Genomic DNA, 26,040 nt, shown 5'->3' on the forward strand with positions numbered 1-26,040 from the left:
CCCCAAAGATTCAGATGCAATGAAACGCTGGGACACCTGCACCCCGATGTTTCTAGCAGTAATGTCCACAATAGCCAAACTGTGGAAGGAACCTCGGTGCCCATCGAAAGATGAATGGATAAAGAAGATGTGGTTTATGTACACAATGGAATATTCCTCAGCCATTAGAAACGACAAACACCCACCATTTGCTTCGATGTGGATGGAACTGGCGGGTATTATGCTGAGTGAAATAAGTCAATCGGAGAAGGACAAACATCATGTGGTCTCATTCATTTGGGGAATATAAAAAATAGTGAAAGGGAATAAAGGGGAAAGGAGAAAAAATGAATGGGAAATATCAGTGAGGGTGATAGAACATGAGAGACACCTAACTCTGGGAAACGAACAAGGGGTGGTGGAAGGGGAGGTGGGTTGAGGGGATGGGGTGACTAGGTGACAGGCACTGAGGCAGGCACATGGCGGGATAAGCACTGGGTGTTATGGTATATGTTGGCAAATTGAACTCCAATTAAAAAAACGTCAATCCTCTCCAGATTCACAAGTTAAAGACAATGTCTTATCAAAACCTACTAAGAGTTTTTTGTAGATATAGACAAGACTATTCTAGAATTTATATTGAATGGTGAAAGAATGAAAGTAGCTAAAAGAATTTTGAAAAATAAAAGCAAAGTAGAAAGAATCAATCTACCTGATATCATGCTTTCTTATATAATTTGACATACAGTGCCAAAACTATGTGATATTGACAGAGGGACAGGCACAGAGATTATTATTTGATCTACATGTGATTTAGAAGCATTCCTTTAGTTTTCAAATATTTTCACCACTTTCAATTTTTAGTTATTGATTTCTAGCTTAATTCCATTGTGACCTGAGTCACTTTTCTTTCTACTTTTTAAAAATGTGTTATTATATGGTATGGGTGAGATGTACCTTAGTGGATGTTTCATGTCAACTTTATAAATGTCAATTATATTGCACTGATTAGCCATGCTATTCAGGTTCATTTTTTTTCTTTGATTAACATAGAGGAAAAAGAAATTCAATAGAGAAAAAATAGCCTTTCAACAAATGTAGTCAAAGCAACAGGGCATCATAAGCAAAGAAAAATGAAGCTCAATCTAAACTTCACATCTTATATGAAATTTAGCTAAATATATCACATACTTAAATATCAAATTTTAATTTATGAATATATTATATATAGATATTACAATACATTACATAGAGATACATCTCTCTATATTTCTATTTCTATCTGTATCCATGTATATCTCCCCACCAAAATCAAATTGAAAGAAATAATCCAATCCAATAATCTTTCTAAAGATGGACAAAAATCATGAAAAGATATTTTATCACAGAGGATATACAGATGTAAAATAAACCAATTAAAATATATCAACCATCATTAGGAATCAGGAAAATAAAAATTAAAAGCACAATATAAAATCATTACATATCTATTGGAATGTTTAAAAATTTATAGTAACAACACCAAATATTGGCAAGACTGGATCATTCATATAGTGTTGGTAGGAATATAAAGTGGTGCAGTCAGTTGAAAAATGTTTGGGAGTTTCCTATAAACAATTCAATGTTGCAACTATCATATAACCCAGAAAATTCACTGTTGGGCACTGATTCCAGGAAAATGAAGACTTATGCTTATATAACAATCTGTGGTAGGAGTAAAGATGTGAAAAAGCTGAAAAATAACTTAGAACCAAGTTAATATTTTTGAATAAGATTTCAGAATGAAGGCTGTGAATAAGCAGGAGGCTAAAGGGTAAGTTCTTAGGAAGTGTCCTAAAATAGGTAAAAGTGAAGAGAAAATAGCAAAGATCAACAATGTAATACATTCTCAACAATATTCTTGGTAGGAGTGGTTATATTCCTGAAGACTTATGAAACTTTAAAAACTTGCTATATCTCTCTTCATTTCTGCCCTTGAGTCAGGATATGACCCTGAGCAGATGATATAAGCTCATCGCCTACACATTCTCCTTCACCAATCTGAAGCACCAGCCTCACTAATGATTCTCCTTGAAAGAATGACTACAATTTGAGAACTCTTGTGCTCAAAGAAGCCAAAAGGCACATGTTATCATTATCAAGATGAAATACAAAAGGATTTCTTTTTTTAAAAAAAAAAGACCTCTCCTCTCTTACAAAAGCATGGGTGACAGGAACTGTGTGATGAAGGTCCCATGTTTGCTGCAAAAAGGAGGTACTGAAGGACTGTAGACTGAGGGAAGAAAAGAGTAAAGTTTGAAAGTACCTTATTATTTAATTATTAAAAGTGAGAGAGAAAGCAAGGAGACAGATCAGAGTGGTGTGATTAAAAGGATCCTAGGAAGGAGAGAGAGCCAGAGCTGCCTATTATTTAAGAGTTGCCTATTATTTAAAAATGGAAAGGAAAGAGAAATATTGAAAGAAGTAATCATCTTCAATATGTGCATAAAACTCTGCTCTTTTCAAATTCCTTTTGCAAGCACCATTCATTATACCTGAAATTGCCTGGGAAGTGAGATGGATATCCAGAGAGTTTAGATTCCTGAAAGAACTTTCACAGTGGATGATGGAACAGTCATTAAACCAAAGTATTGGGAAAGGTAAAAGCAGATTGAGACCTCCAGAGATCCACCAGAATGATTGGAGGGAAAAAAGAATAAGTGTGAATAAGCTGTTGTCTTCATCACTAATTGCAGAGCAACCACAGACTGGAGTAAAGATGAAATCCTTTGCAAATTATAGAATGGCAATAAATAACCACTTTTTTCCTGTTAGCTTTTTTCTCTCCTTAACATAAGAAGAATGTCTTTGAATCTTATCTCCTTTGGTGAAAGCAATGAACAACAGTGTCCCACTAAATGTTTGACTCAATACTATTTTCAGTATAAGTTCATTTATATATGTTATATATTATGTCATTATGTAATATATTATTAATTTTTATATATAATATATAATATGTATATTTATATACATATATTTCAGCTAATCCCATTGGGTAATATCTGGAATACTGTTTAAATAAACATTAACTAAAACTAATGTTGGCTTGTGGCATCTATATTCATGTTTTTTGTTATCTTTCACTTTTCCATGTTGCTGGAATTTTTACTCAAAGGATAAAGTCATTAATCTGTAAAACAAAGCAATAAGATAAACACAGTAAAAAAAAAAAAAGACAAGACAGGAATAATGCCAAATTATAAGAGAGAAAGTAAGAATTTTTTTTAAATGTCATTTTAACAAAAGGAAGTGATAAAAGTAAGAAAAACAACTAAAATCATTGCATATGGTAGCAGTGAAATAAGCAGAGGGGATACATTAAATCATATAATTATAAAATAAAGCTTACTAATTGAACTGCCTTTACAAAGACATAGAAACTTGTATTAATTTCTAAAAAAATACAGTAAGAGTAGAACAAAGGAAAAGGATACAAGAAAGTTCATAAGAAAGTAACAAATTCATTGACAAATAGAAGCAAAAAGGCAGAATTTTTCAATATTACTAACAGAGAATGTGTTTAGAGCCAAATGTCACCACGAAGATATAAGCCATTGATCTTACTACCTGAAAATGAAGTTCAAAATATTTATATTATAAACAAACTACTGGATATAAATATTGGAAAGATAAAGTACATGTAATTGCCTTTATATTTTAAAGTACAAACAAAAAACCTAAAGTCTATATAAAGCAAACATAAGAACACTCTGAGAAGTATGGAGTAGAAGGACAACTTGTAAGATACATCAAGATCTAAAGACTATCAGGGGGTGGTGCCAATGGAAACTGGGCAGAGAACTGGAATTTCTATCCCATATAACTGTAACAAGGAAGCAACTCCTTCACCTGAAGGAGCTGTGTTAGAGGGACCTGCTAATATATAAGATTTAAAAAATATCCATGGACTTATACATCCAAAATGCAGATTATATTGAAAATCACTCATCATACCAAGAAACAAGATCTCAAACTGCATCAACAAATGCCAACATTAAGAGAGCACAGCTGTTAGAATTATTTGACAAAAATAAGTACCCATTATAAAAAAAATGCTTGTTAGCAATTGAGAACATACATGGAACAAATAAAAAATATAAATCCTCAGAAATAAAATAGAAAACCTCAGTAAATAAATACAAGATATGAAGGAGAACCAAATTCAATCTGTAGAATTGAAATATGCTATAGATGGAATAAAATCTTACAGGAGGAGAGCACAGCAACAGATAAGAAAATACAAGAGAAACTTGTACAAAATAATAGAAATTACCCAATCTAAAGACCCACTTAAAAATAGCCTGTGTAAAATGAATAGAACTTCTGGGGCTTGTAAGGATATAACTAAATATCTTACTTTTTATCATTAGAGTCCCAGAAAGAAAGAACAAAGGGAATAAGACTGAAAGGTATTTGAATAAATAATGGCTAAAGATGTCCTAAATTTGACAAAAATATAATTGTACAAATTCAAGACTCTGAATACACTTCAAAGAAATCTCCACTAAGACACATTCTATTAAAACATCTGAAAACTGAAGACAAGAAAAAGTCTTGAAAGCAGAAAAAAAAAAAAAAAAACCCACAAACATTCCCTGGAAAGGAAAACTGATTCAAGTGACAGTACATTTATCATTAGAAACCACAGAAAAAGTTTCATCTGGATGGCCCAGTAGTTGAGGATCTGCTTTTGGCTCAGGTTGTGGTCCCTGGGTCCTGGGATCGAGTCCTGCATCAGGCTCCCCATAGGGAGCCTGCCTATCCTTCTGCTTATGTCTCTGCCTCTCATAAATAAATAAAATCTTTTTTAAAAAAGCACAGAAATGGCACATTTTTAAAGTACTAAAACAAAACTATCAGGGTTCCTGGGTGGCTCAGTTAGTTAAGCATCTATTTACCTTCAGCTCAGGTCATAATCCTGGAGTTCCAGGATTCATTCTCACATTGAGCTCCCTGCATAGCAGAAAGTCTGCTTCTCCCTCTCCCTCTACTCCTCTCCCAACTTGTGCTCTCTCTCTCATTCACTCTCTTTCTCTCAAATAAATAAAATCTTCAAAACAAGAAAGAAATTGTCAATCTAGATACCTATATTCAGTAAAAATTTGCTTCAGGAATGAAAGGGAAATCAAGACATTATGAGATGAAGGGAAACTAAGAAAATTTTCATGAAAAGACCTTCTTTAAAAGAAAGAATGGCTAAAGAAAGTTCTCTAAACAGAAAGGAAGGAAGTAATTAAAACAAGAATTTGAGAATACCAAAAAGAAGATAGTAAGGATAAAGACAGGGATGAATACAATAGACTTTCTCTTTTTATTTCTTTTTCAATTTTCTTCTTAAGTTTTGTAAAATGTGCTAGATGGTCAAAGAAAAATTTTAATATCATCTGATAGGGTTCTAAATATATGTATAGGGAATATTTAATATGTTTATATTATAATGGGGGAGGTTTAAAAGCAATATAAATTTTCCCTAATCCATTTGAGCTGGTAAAATGTCAATACTAGTGGACTCTGACAAGTTATGTATATATAATACAATATGAATATATATACATTTATAAAAAAACAAATCTATAAGGACACACACTTAAACCTCTTAAAACCACTATATATAAATAAAAATTGTATTTAAAATAATATTTTACTAAACTAGAAAAGCAAAAAAAAGAAATAAAAGTGTCAATAAAAGAAAACAGAACAAAAATATTAACAAACAAAAGGAAAAAATGATATATGCCTTAAAATTCCAAAAATTACAATAAATATAAGTGGCCTACATATAGTAATTAAAAGACAGAGATTTCAAGAACAAAAATATGTCTTATTTATATGTTATCTACAAGACATTCACTTCAAATTTAGTGATATCCATAGGTTGAAAGAATGGAAAACTTACCATACAAACATTAACCAAAGTAGGAGAGATAATATATAATTTGATTTCAGAGCAAAAACAAAGAAAAAAACAAAAACAGAAACCATGCACAGAAAGTGACATCACCTACTGATGAAAACCAAAGCACTAAGAAGACATATATACCTAAAAGTGCATACAACAAACAATGAAGATGAAAATTTTGCAGAGAAAATCTGAGAAGCAAAAAAAGAAATAGTCAAATTCACAAATTTGAGACTTCAACATCTCCCTTTCAACAATTGAGAGAAAATCTACAAGCAAATAACTCAGTAACACCATCAAGCAAAAGGAACTAATCAACATTTATTGAACATTATATCCCCAAAAGCAGAAAAAAACTCTTTTAAATAATATACTATTTAATAAATATGTACTATATATTTGGCCATAAAACAAAACTCCATTGTATACAAATACCACATCTTCTTTATCCATTCATCTTTGAATGGACACCAAGGCTCCTTCCACAGTTTAGCTTATTGCGGACATTCCTGTGTAAACATTGAGGTGGAATATTACTCAGCCATTAGAAACAACAAATACCCACCATTTTCTTCAACGTGGATGGCCTGGAGGGTATTATGCTGAGTGTAGTAAGTCAATCAGAGAAGGACAAACATTATATGGTGTCAGTCATTTGGGGAATATAAAAAGTATTGAAAGGGAATAAAGGGGACAGGAGAGAAAATGAGTGGGAAATGTCAAGGAGGGTGACAGAACATGAGAGACACCTAACTCTGGGAAACGAACAAGGGGTGGTGGAAAGGGAGGTGGGCACGTTGGGGTGACTGGATGACAGGCACTGAGGGGGGAACTTGATGGGGTGAGCACTGGGTATTATGCTATATGTTGGCAAATTGAACTCCAATAAAAAATAAATTTATTATTTAAAAAAAAAGGAAGCAGCATAGGAAGAAAAAAAAAGAAAGTAAGCTGAGGAAAAAAGAGAAAAACAATTAAAAGACTTTGGGGAAAGTTTAAGGGAAATAAATGACAGCCTCAGAAGGGAAAATCTACATTTAATTGGGGTTCCAGAGAATGCTGAGAGGGACAGAGGTCCAGAAAGCATATTTGAACAAATCACAGCTGAGAACTTCCCTAAGTTTTGGAGGGAAACAGTAATTCAGATCCAGGAGATAGAGCGATCCCTCCCTAAAATCAATAAAAACCGTTCAACACGTTGACATTTAATAGTGAAACTTGCTATTTCCGAAGAAAAAGAGAAAATCCTTAAAGCATTGAGAGGCAGGAGATTCCTAACTTATATGGGGAGAAATATTAGATTAACATCAGTCCTCTCCACAGAGACCTGGAAGACCAGAAAGGGCTGGCAGGATATATTCAGGGTCCTAAATGAGAAAAAAGATCACAATGACATATCAATAAACATCTATTAGAGCAGTTAAAATAAAACATAAGGGCGATAACAAATAGTGGTGAGGCTGTGAAGAAACTATTTCTCAAAACTGCTGGTTGGAGTGTGAAATTTTATAGCAACTCTGAAAGAGATTATGGTTAGATAGCATCTTAAAAAAACTAAACATAAACAACTGACCTACTTGGCATTTATCCTAGAGATACAAATATCCACACATGGTGTATACTAATGAGCCTGAATGTATGATGACAGCTTCCAAATGGTGCTGCTTCTTCACTTTTGCCTTCTGCCCTACATCTCATGAGAACTGGTGAGAAAGCCTGGGGTTCCTCTCTTAGGTCCTGCTGGGAAAGTCAGAACCTGTAAACTTTCTTAAAGGAATACCCAGGGGAAAACAAGAAGACCAAAAGTAAAATAACCAAAACACAATAGGAATTAATGAAAAATTTAAAAGTAAACAAGCATAATTTAATAAAGTAAAAAATAAATAATTTGAAAAATAATACTATTTTATCAATAAAGCCAAAATCCGGTTCTGTGAAGATCAAGAAAATGAAATTAGAAATTGTGGTCTAATAAAAATTGAGAAGAAAGACTAAATTTAAAAATTGGTATTGAGAAAGGAGGCAAAGAACATAAATACAGGCAATAAATGATAGAGATATACAATATCAGGTATGACTTTATATATACATTTGAAAACCTACAGAAAATGGATGTTCTCCCTGCAGGGGTGGCATGGGGTGGGGGGAGAATGATTAAAAACAGCTCAAAGAGAAATAGAAAACTTGAAGAGACTTATTAAACTTTAAAGATATTGTAAAGATTGCTAAAACTAGTAAAACAGTTCAGCAAATTAAAAAGAGAAGATGCTCACTGACCACAGCGCTAGCTCTCCAGATTGCTGTTTTTATCACAAGCTGAGCCAGACCACATAGAAGCAACTATGTCTAAAGGACCCACAGTTGGCATTGATCTTGGCACCACCTACTCATGTGGGTGTTTTCCTGCACAGGAAAGTGAAAATATGCCAATAATTAGGAAAACTGAACCACCTCAAGTTATGTCTCCTTTAAGTGACACTGAACAATTGATTGGTTATGATGCAAAGAATAAGTTGCGATGAACCCCACCAACACAGTTTTTGATTCTGAATGCCTGATTGAATGTATATTGACAATGCTGTTGTCCAGTCTGATATGAAGCACTGATGCTTCATGGTGGTGAGTGATTATGGCAGGCCCAACGTTCAAGTAGAATACAAGGAAGAAACAAGTCTCTGTCCAGAGGAAGTGTCCTCTTTGGTTTTGACAAAGATGAAGGAAATTGCAGAAGCTTATCTCAGAAAGACTGTTACCAATGCAGTTGTCACAGTACATGTTTACTTTAATGATTCTCAGCATTAAGGTACCAAAGATGCTAGAATTATTGCTGTCTTAATATACTTAGAATCATTAATGAGCCAACTGCTGGTGCTATTGATTATGACTTAGACCAAAAGGTTGGAGCTGAAAGGAACCTGCTGACCTTTGACTTAGGAGGTGGCACTCTTGACGGGTCAATCTTCAATATTAAAGATGGGTTCTTTGAGGTGAAATCTACACCTGGAGACACCAACTTAGGTGAAGACTTTGATGAGTTAATGGTCAACCATTTTATTGCAAGTTCAAATGCAACTTAAAAAAAGTACATTGGAGAGAACAAGAAAGCGATCCATTACCTGCTTGCAAACATGCTAAGCATACACTTTCTTCCAGAACCCAGGCAAGTATTGATATTGATTCTCTGTATGAAGGAATCAATTCCTTCATTATTCATGCCCAAATTGAAGAATTAAATGCTGACCTCTCCCATGGTACCCTGCACCCTATAGAGAAAGCCCTTTAGGATGCAAAGCTATACAACTGTCAGATCCACAATATTGTGCTGGTGGGTGGTCCTACTCATATTTTCATAAACTTCTATAAGACTTCTTCAGTGGAAAGGAACTGAATAAGAGCATCAACCCTGATGAGACTATTGCTAATGATGCAGTTATCCAGGCACCATCCTTTATGGAGACAAATCTGAAAATGTTTAAGATTTGCTGCTTTTGGATGTCACTCCTTTTTTTCTTGGCTTTGAAACTGCTGGAGGAGTTATGACTGTCTTCAAGTAAAATACTACCATTCCTACCAAACTGATGCAAACATTCACTACCTACTTTTACAATCAGCCTGGTGTGCTCATTCAGATTTATGAAAGTGAACATGCTATGACCAAGGATAACAACCTACTTGGCAAGGCATTCCTCAGATTGAAGTCAGTTTTTTGTATTGATATTAATTGTATTCCAATGTCTCTGCTGCCAATAGGAGTACAGAAAAAGAGAACAAGATTACCATCACTAATGAGAAGGGCCATTTAAGTAACGAAGACACTGAATGCATGTTGGAGGAAACTGAGAAATACAAAGCTGAAAATAAGAAGCAGCATAACAAGGTGTCTTCCAAGAATTCCCTTGAATCTTATGCATTCCACATGAAAACAAATGTTGAAAATGAAAAACTTTGGAGCAAAATCAATGATGAAGACAAACAAAATATTCCTTAAAAAATGATTTTATTTATGTATTCATGAGAAACAGACAGGCAGAGACACAAACAGAGGGATAAGTAAGCAGTCTCTCTGTGAGCTCTCCAATGTGGGACTTGATCTTAGGACTCTGGGATCACCACCGGAGCCAAAGGCAGACATTCAACCACTGAGCCACCCAAGTGCTCCCAAACAAAACATTCTTGACAAGTATAATGAAATAATGAACTATCTTGATAAGAATCAGACTCAGAGAAGGAAGAATTTGAACATAAGCAGAAAGAGCTGGAGAAAGTCTGCAGCTCCATCATTACCAAGCTCTACCAGCATACAGAAGGCATGTCAGGAGGAATGCCTCGAGCCTTCCCTGGTGGTGGATCTCCTCCATCTGGTGGTGCCTCCTCTGATCCCACCATTGAAGAGGTTGCATAAGCCAACCTTAAAAGAGGTTTTGCATTCTTCCACACACAACATTTGAAGGACCCAAATTTGTAGCAAATTCCATGGCAGTCTTAAAGTCAAGCTGCTATAGTAAATAAACTGATATTCTTGATATTTTAATATACAATATGTGCACAGGAAAGGGAAATAAACATTGCATTTTATAGGCATTGTATTGTAAGTGGAAATGCAATGTCTTAAATAAAGCTGTATTAAGATTTAAAAAAAATAAAAAGAGAAAACACAGGCATGTGACAGAAGATGAAAATAATTACCGAAATTCAACCTGCATTTCAGGACAGGAAGAACAATAGACCTGAAAATACAGGTAAGCCAGGAATAAACTGATAAACATTTTCTCCAAGAAATCTAAGGAAACATGATAATTAGTGACAAAATACCAGGGCATCCCCATGAGACAGCTTTAAGATAAGAATTTGTTCTTCTACTCATTCATTCATTGCTACTAATTATTATTGTACTGAAAGGTCTTGCTAATGTTTCCAGCCAACTAACCAAAATTTAATATTAGAAAGGAAAAATAAAAACTGTCTTTTTTTGCAGAAAGTAAGGTAGTTTATTGTAAACATACAGAGTATTCAGTTGAAAAATAGATGAATTAACATGAGTCAATTAAAGAGGTTAAATCAAAATTAACAAAAACTAATAATGATTGTCCTTCTCCGATTGACTTATTTCACTCAGCATAATACCCTCCAGTTCCATCCATATCGAAGCAAATGGTGGGTATTTGCCATTTCTAATGGCTGAGTAATATTCCATCGCATATATAAACCACATCTTCTTTATCCATTCATCTTTCGATGGACATCGAGGCTCCTTCCACAGTTTGGCTATTGTGGACATTGCTGCTAGAAACATCAGGGTGCAGGTGTCCCGGAGTTTCATTGCATCTGAATCTTTGGGGTAAATCCCCAACAGTGCAATTGCTGGGTCGTAGGGCAGGTCTATTTTTAACTCTTTGAGGAACCTCCACACAGTTTTCTGAGTGGCTGCACCAGTTCACATTCCCACCAACAGTGCAGGAGGGTTCCCCTTTCTCCACATCCTCTCCAACATTTGTGGTTTCCTGCTTTGCTAATTTTCCCCATTCTCACTGGTGTGAGGTGGTATGTCTGTGTGGTTTTGATTTGTATTTCCCTGATGGCAAGTGATGAGGAGCATTTCCTCATGTGCATGTTGGCCATGTCTATGTCTTCCTCTGTGAGATTTCTCTTCATGTCTTTTGCCCATTTCATGATTGGATTCTTTGTTTCTTTGCTGTTGATTTTAAGAAGTTCTTTATAGATCTTGGAAACTAGCCCTTGATGTGATACGTCATTTGCTCTCTCAAATCTTTTAAAAATGAACATTGAAGACATTTGAGAAATATTTATAATCTCTGCAGAGGTGCTTTTATATGTGTAATGGGTGCATAAATGCACTTTTTAAAATTTTCATTTCTCTAGAATAAATTACCAGGAGTGCTACATTGAACCATGTGTTAATTGTATGCAAAATCTTATATGGTCTCATTCATCTGGGGAATATAAAAAATAGTGAAAGGGAATAAAGGGGAATGAAGAAAAAATGAGTGGGAAATATCAGAAAGGGAGACAGAACATGGAAGACTCCTAACTCTGGGAAACAAACTAGGGGTGGTGGAAGAGGAGGGGGGGTGGGGGGTGGGGTGACTGGGTGGCAGGCACTGAGGTGGGCACTTGACAGGATGAGCACTGGGTGTTATTCTGTATGTTGGCAAATTGAACATCAATAAAAAATCAATTTATTATTTAAAAAAACTAATAATGAAACTTCCTGTGTAGCAGGATGAACCAATGATAAAATTCTCTAGAAAAAAATATTCTCCATTCACATTAGTGAAGACAAAGACATGTGAAAAAAAACTCATACATATCTCAAGATAATCAAAAAATTTTGAACCAAAGGTTAAAAAAATCTGAACCAACAGAAAGCCATACTATACTTTTGACTGTGAAAGCCCTACATTATGAAAATATTGCTTCTTCTCCACTTAACTTCATTCAGAAAGTCCCAATCAGACTTTTAGTTTCAAATAGTGGACTTAGCACATGCATTTATATATTCTCCCCCTCAAGATTTCATTTAATGAAATGATACCAAAACAAGAAGATACAAGAAGACACTGACCAAAAAGAATTTAAGATCAAGACAGAGTGAAGATAGAAGAATATTCGTTCACTGTCCAGCGGAGACTTGGAACTGCTGAATGGTGCCAATCTGCCCTACTCAACCCTGAAGGATCTTGCATTTGGTGCCTATAGGGCTAATGGGGGGAAAACAGAGAATTAAGTTCTGTGTGTGGAGCAGAGGCTTTCATCACCACACCATTCATTACTCACAAACAATAAAGACCCACAGGAGTCTCAGTAGCCAGACTTGTTCTCTCCAGGCAGAAAGGTGAGAAGTCATAAAGATTTTGAATAATCTGGGGGAGGGATGCCAGGGTGGCTCAGAGGTTAATCATCTGCCTTCAGCTCAGTGTGTGATCCTGGAGTCCCAGGATCAAGTCCCACATCTGGCTCCCTGCTTGGAGCTGCCTGCTTCTCCTTCTGTCTGTGTCTCTGCTTCTTTCTTTCTTTCTTTCTTTCTTTCTTTCTTTCTTTCTTTCTTTCTTTCTCCCTCTCTCTTTCTCTCTTTCTCATGAATAAATAAACAAAATCTTTTTAAAAAATCTGGAGGAGAACTAGACCGCCTGATGAGGCTGTTAGGAGGCTTGAGAAAAGCTTGCAATGATATGGCCCTGCTCCCTCCTTCACTGAATAAAGCTGGCTGGACCCCAACCTGCCCATCTCAAAGTAAAGGCCTTCAGTGGACAATCCCTATCTCCATGCACATGCCAATCAGGCTTACCTTTCTTCATTCTTAAATATGAAATGAAACATGGCAACCAAGGAAACCAGACATTTAAGGAAAGATCATTAATGTACACCAATGGGCATAAAATCATGATTACACACACAAAAAAATGTTCAATGAATATTTGTGGAATAAGTGACTGGCCAAAAGAAAAGTAACAAACACTGACAGTGGAGGAAATGTAATTAAGGAAATGAAAAATAAATTAACATATAAAAAAAGAAGTCTAGTATCTTTGGTGAAGTTTGGAATTATATTCCTCCCATAAAATAGCAACAGGCTATTAAATAAATAAGATAGACAAAAAGAGGGAAGGAAGGAAAGAAAGAAAGAAGGAAGGAAGGAAGGAAGGAAGGAAGGAAGGAAGGAAAAGACTGATGGAAAGGAAGGGAGGAGAGTAAACTAGAGAGAAAGAGAGACAGAGAGAGAGAAAGGCAGACAGAAAGAAAGTAGGGAGAAAGAGGAAGGAAGGGAGGAAAGGAAGGAAGAAATTCCTAAGATTTTTTTAAATGAAGTTCCCCCCCCCAAAAAAAAAGGTTGAAAGATAAAACAAAGGAAAGTAAACAAAATGTTTTTAAAAATAAGAGATAAAATACATAAGAAAAGGTCAATTTTAAGGATGCATGGTGGGCACATAGCTAATTGTTCTAGAGTTCTGGAGCTATAGGGGAGTGTACTCTACAATATGCCCAGATCTAGAGAGTATATGTGTATATGAACACACAGCACATGTGCACATGTACATATGCACATACATGTATACACGTACCCATACCCATATGCATACATGCACAGACATATGTTGGTCCCCATGCACACATGCACTTGCATTGCTAACACCCCTTCCCCAGATGGATGTTTTCATCTGTCCCTACTTTAGATGCATATACTCACTACTCCATGATCCCAAATCCTACCTGGAAGGACAGATGGGGCAGAGTGTGTAGCAGTGCACCCTAATTTGGGAGCAGAGGCACCATGAGTGGGCAAGAGTAAGAACATGTAGATGTGCCCAGACACATGCTTCAAGTGGTTCCTAATATGGCACCAATGTTCTGCCAGTGTTTTAAAAATAATTTTGATTTCTACAACCACCATTTAGTTAAATTTAAGTGGATATTCTGATTGAAATTGAGATCTAGCACCCCTAATTCACTCCCACTCTCCCTCTAAGCCCTTCTGTATTTCTACCATGCCCAAGGTCACCCAACCTGGCTAAATGGGCACCGCAGAAATAACACATTTTTTAAGTACTAAGTACAGAAAACTGCTAGGACACCTGGATGGCACAGTCAGTGAAGCATCTCCTTTTGGCTCAGGTTATCCAGCTCCCTGCTCAGCAGGAAATTATGCTTTTCCCTCTCCCTCTGCCCCTACCCCCAACTTGAGCAAACTCTCTCTTTCAAATAAATAAAAAATCTTGAAGTAAAGAATACATAAAAATATACAACAATCAATGAAAACATACAACTGAATACAAAAATTAACAAAGAAATTAAACACTTCCCAGAAGGAAATATCTGTAAGGCTAATAAACATATGATTAGATGTTCACATGAATGAATTATTAGAGAAATGAAAAAAAAAAACAGAGCAAAACAAACAAACAAAAACCTACATTGTGGAATATCACTACACACTCACTGGAATGGCCAAAATTAAAAATACAGATAATCCAAATTTGGGGAATGGGTCAAATGAACCTCTCATACACTGACTGCTTTTCAGGCTGTAAAATGTGTAATAACATTGGGAAACTGGCAGTTTTGAATAAAGATTAACCAATTCTTACCCTATGTTCCTACAATTCCACTTCTACTTGAATACCTATATTAGTTTTCTAGGGCTTCCAAAACAAAGTGTGATAAATTAGGCAGAAACAGAAATGCATTGTTTCAGAGTCCCAGAGGCTAGAAGTCTCAGATCAAGCTATCAGCAGGTCCAGCCTCCCTCTGAAGAGAGGAGAATGGAAGGATCTCTTCAGGCCTCTGTCCTAGGGTTTTTTTTTTGTTTGTTTGTTTTTGTTTTTTTTTTTTTTTTTTTGTAGATCCTTGGCTTGTAGCAGTTCTCCAGTCTTTTCATGTCATTATCCCTGTTTGTGTACCTATGGCCAACCCCTCTTTTTTTATAAGGACACTAGCTATACTGGATTAGGCACCACCCTGTTCCAGTTATGACCTATCTAAACAAATTATAAATGCTGCAACCTTATTTCCAAATAAGATCACATTCTGAAATACTAGGGGTTAGGACTTCAACAATGTGAATTTTGAAAAATATAATTCAAGACCTAACAATACCCAACAGAAGTGAATGCATATGTTCACCAAAAGTCACATATAAGCCCATTCATAGCAGTTTTATCCATAATAGTTCAAAGTGAAAATAAACCAAATATCTAGGGATGCCTGGGTGGCTCAGTGGTTGAGCACCTGTCCCTGGCTCAGGGCATTATCCACGGTCTCAGGGTCAAGTCCCACATCAGGCTTCCTGCCTGGAGCCTGCTTCTCCCTCTGCCTACGTCTCTGCCTTTCTCTCTCTGTGTCTTTCATGGGTAGAGAATATCAGAAAGGGAGACAGAACATGGAAGACTCCTAACTCTGGGAAACAAACTAGGGGTGGTGGAAGGGAGGAGGGCGGGGGGTGGGGGTGACTGGGTGACGGGCACTGAGGGGGGCACTTGACGGGATGAGCACTGGGTGTTATTCTGTATGTTGGCAAATTGAACACCAATAAAAAATAAATTTATTATTAAAAAAAGAAATAATTAGAATTAAGCCTGTAAAAAAATATAAATAAATAAATAAATAAATAAATAAATAAATAAATAAAATCTTTAAAAAATAAACCAAATATCTAATAATAGGCCAATAAAATGTCATACATTTATACAATGGAATATCAAATGATGATTAAAAAAGCAAAACAAAATGATTATTATTACTTAACAATAGGGTAGACTCTCAGAGACATTATATGTAGCCCCCTTATCCATGGAGGAATTTTCCTAAGACAAAGACCTCCTATGGATGCCTGCAACTGCTGATAGTACCAAATCCTGTATATACCATATCTTTTCCTATATGCATACCTATTTTAAAGTTTAATTTATAGATTAGAAACTGTAATAAAAGTTGCATGAATGTGGTCTCTCGCTGTGTGTGTCATAATATTTTATTGTCTTATAGTCACCCTTCTCCTTGTGATTATGTAAGATTATGTAAATGCCTGTGTGATGAGATGAAGTGAGGTGAATTACACAGACATTGTAATGTATGGTGAAGCCACTATTGACCTTCTGACAACACATTAGAGAGGATCCTCTGCTTCTAGACCATGGTTGACCTCAGGTAACTAAAGTCATGGAAAGCAAAACCATGGATAAGTGGGGACTACTGTATAAAGAAAAATAAACCAGACCCAAGAGGTGATACACATTGATTATTTTTATATAAAGTATGTATGAACTATAAACGTTTATATCAACAAGCATAGAGTAATAAAACCTGGGAGGTAATAACCCATACCATGGAGGTAGTGTGGCGGTGAGTAGGCATGAGGGAACTTTCTGGGAAGAGGAAGCATTCTGCCTTCATCTAGGAACCGATTAATCTCTCCAGAGCACATACAAAATTAATCAAGATGTGATTGAAATGTATTTTACTCCATATATCATATCTAGGAAATACTTTAAGAAAAAATAGCAAAAACTATACAGAAGGACAGGTATGCTTTTTATTCAGTCTGCTATATTGATACAATTTTGCTAAATCATTGATTAAAAATAGTTTATTTGGAGAATGCCTAATAAAATCTATCTAGCAGGGGCCTCCAGGTCTAGACAACATAAACCTGGGAACACATACTCTTATGTGCCAATGTTGCTGGCTCTGAACCTCAAGAATCTAGTGATTGGATAATTGCGTCATTTCATGAGTGTCAACTTTTACTTCATGCTTCTGAATAGTATAAGTAAGAATAGGAGAGAGGGTGAAGAGGGAGAAGGTAAGGGGTAAGAAGAGGGAGGAAGAGGAAATTAAAAAGAAAGATATAGATGTAATTATTTTTCCAACATATAGAAGACACATTGATGATAACATAAGAGATAGCCCACTGCCTGGAGAGGGAGGCAAGAAAGCAGAAAACCAGGTCACAGTAGTTGGTTTTTCAGGAAAGCAGTTTCAGGGCTTTTGCTTGAAACAAAACCACCTACAGTATTTACAGAAGAGTGAAATAGTTAACCTTAATATTGATGATGCTTAAATCCCCAATCTTCTGTGTTTCTTGTTTGAGAAATGAATGTGGTTATATATCTTTAAAGAGCACTTTTGAGCCACACATAGACATTTTTCATAAGCAATTAAATGTAAAATAAAACACACAACCAGTGAAACCCATGGCTTGAGATGTGTATATGCTTTTCTACATGAATGATGCACAACTGCTCTCTGAAATGTGGAGGCAAATAAAAAAAAAGGGGGCAGGGGTTACCTAATCTTTTTTTATTTTTTTTATTTGCCTTTCCTCACTTCCAGACCCATTCTTCAACCCATGCTGCCTATCTACATCTGTGGAGGCTGATAATACAGAGACATATTATTATTATTATTATTATTATTATTATTAGCCTCTATAAAAAGCATTTTCCTGATCTCTCCACTTGTTCAGTGTCTTCCTTAATTTGAAGGCAGGCTCCACATAACAAGGATTATGCTTATTTCATTTTGTACTATGTGTCCAAGACCTAGAACAGCAATGCATAGGATGCCGTAAAAACTCAACAATTTTTGAATGAATAAAAGAATGGGTAAATAAATGAGGGTGTAAGTGAATAAGGCAGGAAAATAAATTTGGGGGCCAATTCTACTAGTGGCACAGGAAATAAACCTACTTCTTTATACTCGAATTATAGTTACATGAAAAGCTAATTAAAAAAGCAAGACAGACATAATAAATGCAAAAGCAGTGAGGGAAATAGAAAATTACCATTAGAACAGCACAGTAATAATTGTTCCAGGCAATTGATGAATGCTAAAATTAGTGGGTGCTACATTAAGGAGAAGCAAGAGTTAGCATAGCCTCAAAGGATCTCCTGCAAAATATTTAATTATTGTGCTGGCTTTCACATACATTTATAAATTCTTTGATCCTACTCCCACAAGGTAAAATTCATTTCACTTCCTGTTGAGTATGGGCCAAAAGTAGTTTGTTGGTGCTAATGGGTAGAACAGGGTCTCTCAGCCTTCACTCTTCTCTGTTGTAGGGGCTACTCTGTACAAGATATTCAGAAGCATCTCTCACTTTTACCCACTAGATGCCAGTAGTACAGTCTTCTCCTCCATCTGTAACAACCAAATATGTCTCCATATGTTACTGAGGATTTCTTGGGGCACGGAACCACTCCTGGTTGAGAACCATTGAAGTAGAGTATGGAAAGGGGAAAATCTGGCAAAAACTACTTGAACCCAGCAACCAACATTAATATCACTAGTGACAAATTGTGTTGACATCAGATATTCTCTGATATGATGAGAAAGGCAAACAGTCAAATATTACAAAGTATCAGAACAACCTAAATTGAGATAGCTTCTGCAAATGTATATGACAAATACTCTTCAAAAGTGGCAAGGCCATGAAAAACAAGAAAGAATGAGGAATAAAAATCACAGGTTGGAGGAAACTTAGGAGACATAATGATTAAATGTAACATGGTGCCTTAGATTGGTTTGCATAGCAGAAAAATATATATTAGTGTAAAAACCGATAAAATCTAAATAAGTCTGTAGTTCAGCTTATAGTGTTATACTGATATCAATTTATTAGTTTTGATGAAAGTACCACAGTTACATAAGATGCTAATGTAAGAGAAGAAAGGGAATACAGGAACTGTATAAATTACCTTCACAAATCCAAAATTATTATGAAATAAGGTTAACAATGAAAAAAAGTAAGGTAGCGAGCACTAATTTCAAATGAGTGATAAAGAAAGAACACTATTAGATCTTTCTTTCTCTCAATATGCTCTTTACCTCAATATCTTTTCCCTGGCCCTATATTTCTGGCACCCTTTGCCAGTCCAAAATCATGATTCAGCTTATACTTTGAGGGGCTTCTGGGTTGTATGTTTTATTCCAGTTCCATGACAACCTCACTCAGTAGGTAAACAAGATGATAAAATTTTCAGGCCTCAGGCTGAGACAAATAGCTTGGGCAAAGTTCCCTCTAACTCAAGTACAATTGATGGAAATCCCTTGGAAGCAAATTACTGACATTTATCCCAACTTCCACTGTCTTTCCAGATGCCTAGCTGATGTTGCAGGCACTCTTGAGAATGGGGTCTCATTTGGTAGAAAGGCTTACATTGCTCTGAATTTTTTCCTTAGTGATACCATTTTTGGACAGGCTGAACAATGACATCTTCTAAATTGTGAAAGGCACTAAGCTCGTCTAGCTGAAGAGCTATCTGTCCCATAATGGGAAGTTCAGGAAGTCTCACCAAGGCCAAGTTAAGGGCTGGGGAAAAGCAGTATAGCTTTAGTAAGGGCAATGGATTCAAGTACATCTTGATGGAAAAAATGCTAGTCATGATTCCAAATCCTCCACTTGGTTTCCCAAGAATTGTGCCCATAGGGGTGCCTTGACTGGTCTTCACTAGTGCTCTGGATTGGACCATACCTACATCCTATGGAACCTTAAATTAGACGTCAAGTCTCTGATAGAGGAAGATTTGAATAATGTGTTCATAAATTGTCTGTGCTCCCTAGTACACAGTCCCCTGTCAGCAAGAGAAGAAAAGCTTAAATATTTTTGTTCCACAGTTTATTATATCTTCTTGGAGATAACAATGTTTACCTGAGGTTAGGTAACCCCTGCCCTTTCTTGTAGGAGCCATGTGGAGGAAGGATAGGTGCATAACCAGCATTTTGTGCCTGGAAATCTTCAACAAAAAGGGCTCATGAAGTCATTAGTCCAATGGATGGGTGATTTATTGGTGTAAGAGATCTGTGATTTAAGTCCGTTGAATCTGGGCTTGTGAATGTTTAAATTATGGATTTTTCTAGCTATAAAGTAATATTGACATTTTTTGAGAAAACGAAAAGATAAAATTAACTACAATCTCAAAAGTCTGAGCATGAAACAGACTTTCACCAGAAGCCATTGAGGAAAAAGGCTTTCACAATTATTTCATCAATATTTCACAAATATTAAGAATTTGGGTACTGTCAAAGGCATCATATAAATTGTTTAGTAACAACGTGGGGAAAATAGTGAAAATTTGTGTGACGAACAAAGAATTAATATTCATAGTGTGTAGGGAGTGCCTACATATCAATGAAAAAAATTAATAGAAGATTTGGTAGTAAAAAAAAAAAAGACGTCGGGCTCCCGGCATGGAGCCTGCTTCTCCCTCCTTCTGTGTCTCTGCCTCTCTCTCTCTCTCTCTCTCTCTTTCTCTATGTCTATCATAAATAAATAAATAAATCTTTTAAAAACAAAAGAAGATTTGGTAATAGCTGTGAATGAGCAATTTGCATATTAAAAATGCAAATGTTCAATAAACATTTTAAAATATACAACTTCATAAATAATCAAATAAAATTTAGGTAATATGAATATTTAAATAAAAATTTCAACTGCAATGGAAATTTTTTTCTTGACCCAAAAGACAAAAACTAAAATGAATACTGATATCAACTTTATATTGGCAGGAAAATTAGAGCTATTACCTACTTTTGGAAGAAACACAGACGTGCTTAAATTTAAAGATATATACTCTGTACAAAAGTAAATTTGTGCAAATATCTTGAAGACGATTTGCCAAATTGATCATAACTTAAAATGTGCATGTCTTTTATACTCAACATTTTTACCTACACCAAGGACCCTTACAGATATATTTACACAAATATATACAAATGATATTAAAAACAACACCAAAGAAAGCCATGAGACTTTAAATATATATAATAGCTGATATTTTATAAACATACTTTGCAAATTACTATTTTTGTTTTTACAAAGCTGTTAATTTTAGTGAGTATTATACTATTCAACAAAAATAAAATCTATTTTTCATAAGAGAATGGTTAAATCATACTATATCCATATTGGCACCTGGTTGCTGATTTACATATAGGTATTTGTTGAACAAATGAGCATTTCTGGTTGTCTTTGGAGATTTGGCTTCATAGTGCGGTTTCATGCAAATGTTGGATGATTCTTGAATATCTGTTGGTCGTTGCATTAGAGCATCCTTGTTTACTCGCCAGTTCCCTCTGTCACATGCTATCTTAGGACATTGCTTGGGAGGCACATACAGTCTGCACATGGGCAGCCAGAAGGCCCATAATACCTCAGTGTTCTGTGGGGCAACTGTGGTGGTGCACCGATCCTCTACAGAAGATGCCAGTTACCAAGCTAGCCACTCTCAGGGTCATGTGTCCTCCTCCTTCTCTTCCTTATATGGTATTGACTCTAAGACAAATCTCGATCACTTATGTGGCAGTTACTCAGTGTTCACATGTTCCTATGCATGCCATATATAGGATCCTATTTGTTTCCTACTTTTCATGTCTTGTTTGCCACAGCATGTTTTTTGTTTTCTCGAACTATCACTGATTCCAACTCCTGGGGAAAAAAGGAAGGTAGGCTTTTTCTTAGGAATGGTTGAATAGCATCTGTGGAATATAGGTCTGGCCTTTGGGCAGTTTCACATCTATTTATTATCCTATCCCTGGCGATATCTATTCATTATTAAAATTTGGTCTAGGAAACATTAAGGTCCACTGAATCCTTTCAATAGATCCATGAATTCAAAGTGATTTTTATGATAATTCCAAAGAGGTATTTTTAAATATGTATATATTTTTTACCGCCATTCTTTCACAACTGTACAGTACAGTCTTCTAGAGGCTATATGTCATGTGATATCACCATATATTGCATGCAGAACAAGTAAAATTCAGCTGTCTTCTAGTAAGCCATGCATTGAAGAGATCTGCAAAACAGTGAATCAGTACCAATTTTCTCACTACATTCTTTTGAAGAGATTTTAGTTAATTTTTATAAAACTTAGAATTTCTTTTACTATCAAATTGGTTTATTATTTTGAATAAATAATATGCTAATACATGTCAGGCATAATTTCTAATACAGAAAATATGGATAGACAAGATCTCCAGTGTGCTCAAGAATTTTGAAAGAGTGAAGGGAACCTGAGACTAAAGGTTTTAGAATGGCTTCTCTTGAGAATGGCTTTAATTCTTCCTTGAAAATGAGCTGGCAGTATTTGTTCCTAAGTGCAGAGAAGTTACCATTTACCCAGTCCAAGTACTGCATCCCACAACTTGGTTCTACCCTGTTAGCTGATGTCTGCCCACCATGTCCCACTGTCTGCGTGTCCTTGATTGACACAGTCTGCCTACCGCCTTACAGGCATGCTACCCTAGCACATTGCTCTTCTCTGATTTACATTCCCTCTCCTTCCTGAGAATCTTTTTTCCCAGTGAAGTCTCTGTGGTTTTACTGCTTTGCTATTTATCTCTGCTTGGAGTGCAGAAAGGTCAATATAATGCAGCCAACTACAGAATAGATTTTAGGAATACTGTAAAGTCTCATGTCCACACACATTCCTTATGTGTTATTATATCTTTTGATGATGCTTTTTAATTATTTTTCATAAAGAGTATTACATTATTTATAGTATATAAATAACTATGTATTTTAATTTAGAAATTATGGGATAATAAAATAATTTTGAAACAATACACACTTCTATAATTATAGATAATTTGTATAAAATCTTAGTCATTACTTTAGTGGTTTTATTTTTTTTAAGATTTGATATATATTCATGATAGACATAGGGAGAGAGAGAAAGAGAGAGAGAGAGAGAGGCAGACACACAGGCAGAGGGAGAAGCAGGCTCTACGCAGAGAGCCCTACGTGGCGCTCAATCCTGGGACTCCAGGATCACGCACTGGGTCAAAGGCAGCCACTAAACCACTGAGCCACCCAGAAATCCCCCATTTAGTGGTTTTAATTTTATAAAACAAGTAACACATTTTCACAGTATGAAAAACATTTTTAGAAACATTTTTGTTTCATAATATATAATTTCAGAAGTTACATATTGGCTCTTACTATGGACATTTTTATTGCTTCTATTGTTTTCCTATTATGAATCATGCTGTACTAAAAATCCTTGTATCTTAAACTTTTTCAAAATCATTTCAAAAAATGATTATTTTCCAAGTATACATTCCTAGAAATTGAAATATTAGACGATAAAGCACAAAAAATGTTAAAGTTCAATTTTTAAATGTGTAAATTCCCTGGGTAACATTGACATTTTCACAATATTATTCTTCCAATCCATGACCATGGAATATTTTTCCATCTTTGGTGTCTTCCTCAATTTCTTTCAGAAGTGTTCTATAGATTTAGGGTATAGGTCCTTTACCTCCTTGGTTAGGTATATCCCTAGGTATCTTATGCTTTTGGGTGCAATTGTAAATGGGATTGACCCCTTAATTTCTTTCTTCAGTCTCATTGTGTATAGAAATGCCACTGATTTCAGGGCATTGATTTTTTTTATAATAAATTTATGTTTTATTGGTGTTCAATTTGCCAACATACAGAATAACACCCAGTGCTCATCCTCTCAAGTGCCCCTTCAGTGTCCCTCACCCATTCATCCGCCCCCCCCCCCCCGCCCTCCTCCCCTTCTACCACACCTAGTTTGTTTCCCAGAGTTAGGAGTCTTTATGTTCTCTCTCCCTTTCTGATATTTCCTACTCCTTTCTTCTCCCTTCCCTTCTATTCCCTTTCACTATTATTTATATTCCCCAAATGAATGAGAACATATAATGTTTGTCCTTCTCCGATTGACTCATTTCACTCAGCATAATACCCTCCAGTTCCATCCACGTTGAAGCAAATGGTGGGTATTTGTCATTTCTAATGGATGAGTAATATTCCATTGTATACAAAAATCACATCTTCTTTATCCATTCATCTTTCGATGGACACCGAGGCTCCTTCCACAGTTTGGCTATTGTGGACATTGCTGCTATAAACATCGCTTTTTGTATCCTGCCACACTGCCAAATTGCTGTATGAGGTCTAGCAATCTTGGGGTGGAGGCTTTTGGGTTTTCTATGTAGAGTATCACGTCATCAGCGAAGAGGGAGAGTTTGACTTCTTCTTTGCCAATTTGAATGCCTTTTATTTCTTTTTGTTGCCTGATTGCTAAGGCTAGGACTTCCAGTACTATGTTGAATAGCAATGGTGAGAGTGGACATCCCTGTCGTGTTCCTGACCTTAGGGGAAAGGCTCCCAGTGTTTCCCCATTGAGAATGATAGTTGCTGTGGACTTTTCATAAGCTTTTAAGATGCTGAGTAATGTTCCCTCCATCCCTACACTGTGAAGAGTTTTGATCAGGAATAGATGCTGTGTTTTGTCAAATCATTTCTCTGCAACTATTGAGAGGATCATATGGTTCTTGTTTTTTCTCTTGCTGATATGATCTATCACATTGATTGCTTTACAAGTGTTGAACCAGCCTTGCATCCCAAGGATAAATCCCACGTGGTCATGGTGAATAATCTTCTTAATGTACTGTAGGATCCTATTGGCTAGTATCTTATTGAGATTTTTTGCATCTGTGTTCATCAGGGATATTGGTCTGTAATTCTCCTTTTTGGTGGGGTCTTTGTCCGATTTTTGGAGTTAAGGTGATGCTGGCCTCATAGAATGAGTTTGGAAGTACTCCATCTCTTTCTATCTTTCCAAACAGCTTTAGTAGAATAGGTATGGTTTCTTCTTTAAAAGTTTGATAGAATTCCTCTGGGAAGCCATCCTGCCCTGGACTTTTGTGTCTTGCGAGGTTTTTGATGACTGCTTCAAATTCCTCCCTGATTGTTGAGCTGTTCAGGTTTTCTATTTCTTCCAGTTCCAGTTTTGGTAGTTTGTGGTTTTCCAGAACTGCGTCCATTTCTTCGAGATTGCCTAATTTATTGGCATATAGTTGCTCACAAGAAGTTTTTAAAATCGTTTGTATTTCCTTGCTATTGGTGGTGATCTCTCCTTTTTCATTCATGATTTTATTAATTTGAGTCTTTTCACTTTTGTTTTTAATAAGGCTGGCTAATGGTTTATCTGTCTTATTAATTCTTTCAAAGAATAAACTCCTGGTTTTGTTGATCTGTTCCACAGTTCTTCTGGTCTCTAATTCATTGAGTTTATACATTTAATGTAATCCCTAACAAAATACAATGGACTTTCTTCAGAGAGTTGGAACAAATCATCTTAAGATTTCTGTGGAATCAGGAAAAGACCCTGAATAGCCAGGGGAATATTAAAAAAAGAAAACCTGAGCTGGGGGCATCACAATGCCAGGTTTCAGATTGTACTACAAAGCTGTGGTCATCAAGTCAGTGTGGTACTGGCACAAAAACACACATAGATCAATGGAACAGAATAGACAATCCAGAAGTGGACCCTCAACTCTATGGCCAACTAATATTTGACGAAGCAGGAAAGACTATCCACTGGAAAAAAAGACAGTCTTTTCAGTAAATGGTGCTGGAAAATTGGACAGCCACATGCAGAAGAATGAAACTAGACTATTCTCTTACACCGTATACAAAGATAAACTCAAAATGGATGAAAGATCTAAATCCATCAAAATCCTAGAGGAGAACACAGGCAACATCCTTGTTGAGCTTGGCCACTGTAACTTCTTGCAAGATACATCCACGAAGGCAAAAGAAACAAAAGCATAAATGAACTATTGGGACTTCATCA

At 35.8% G+C, this 26,040-nt stretch overlaps 1 pseudogene; it reads left to right on the plus strand.

Annotated features, from left to right (window-relative positions):
- Nucleotides 1-8,320: 8,320 nt before the first annotated feature.
- LOC129504014 (heat shock cognate 71 kDa protein-like) lies at nucleotides 8,321-10,322 on the plus strand (annotated as a pseudogene).
- The last annotated feature ends 15,718 nt before the right edge of the window (nucleotides 10,323-26,040 follow it).

Source organism: Nyctereutes procyonoides, unplaced genomic scaffold (genome assembly GCF_905146905.1).
Source record: "Nyctereutes procyonoides isolate TBG_1078 unplaced genomic scaffold, NYPRO_anot_genome, whole genome shotgun sequence".
Taxonomy (NCBI): domain Eukaryota; kingdom Metazoa; phylum Chordata; class Mammalia; order Carnivora; family Canidae; genus Nyctereutes; species Nyctereutes procyonoides.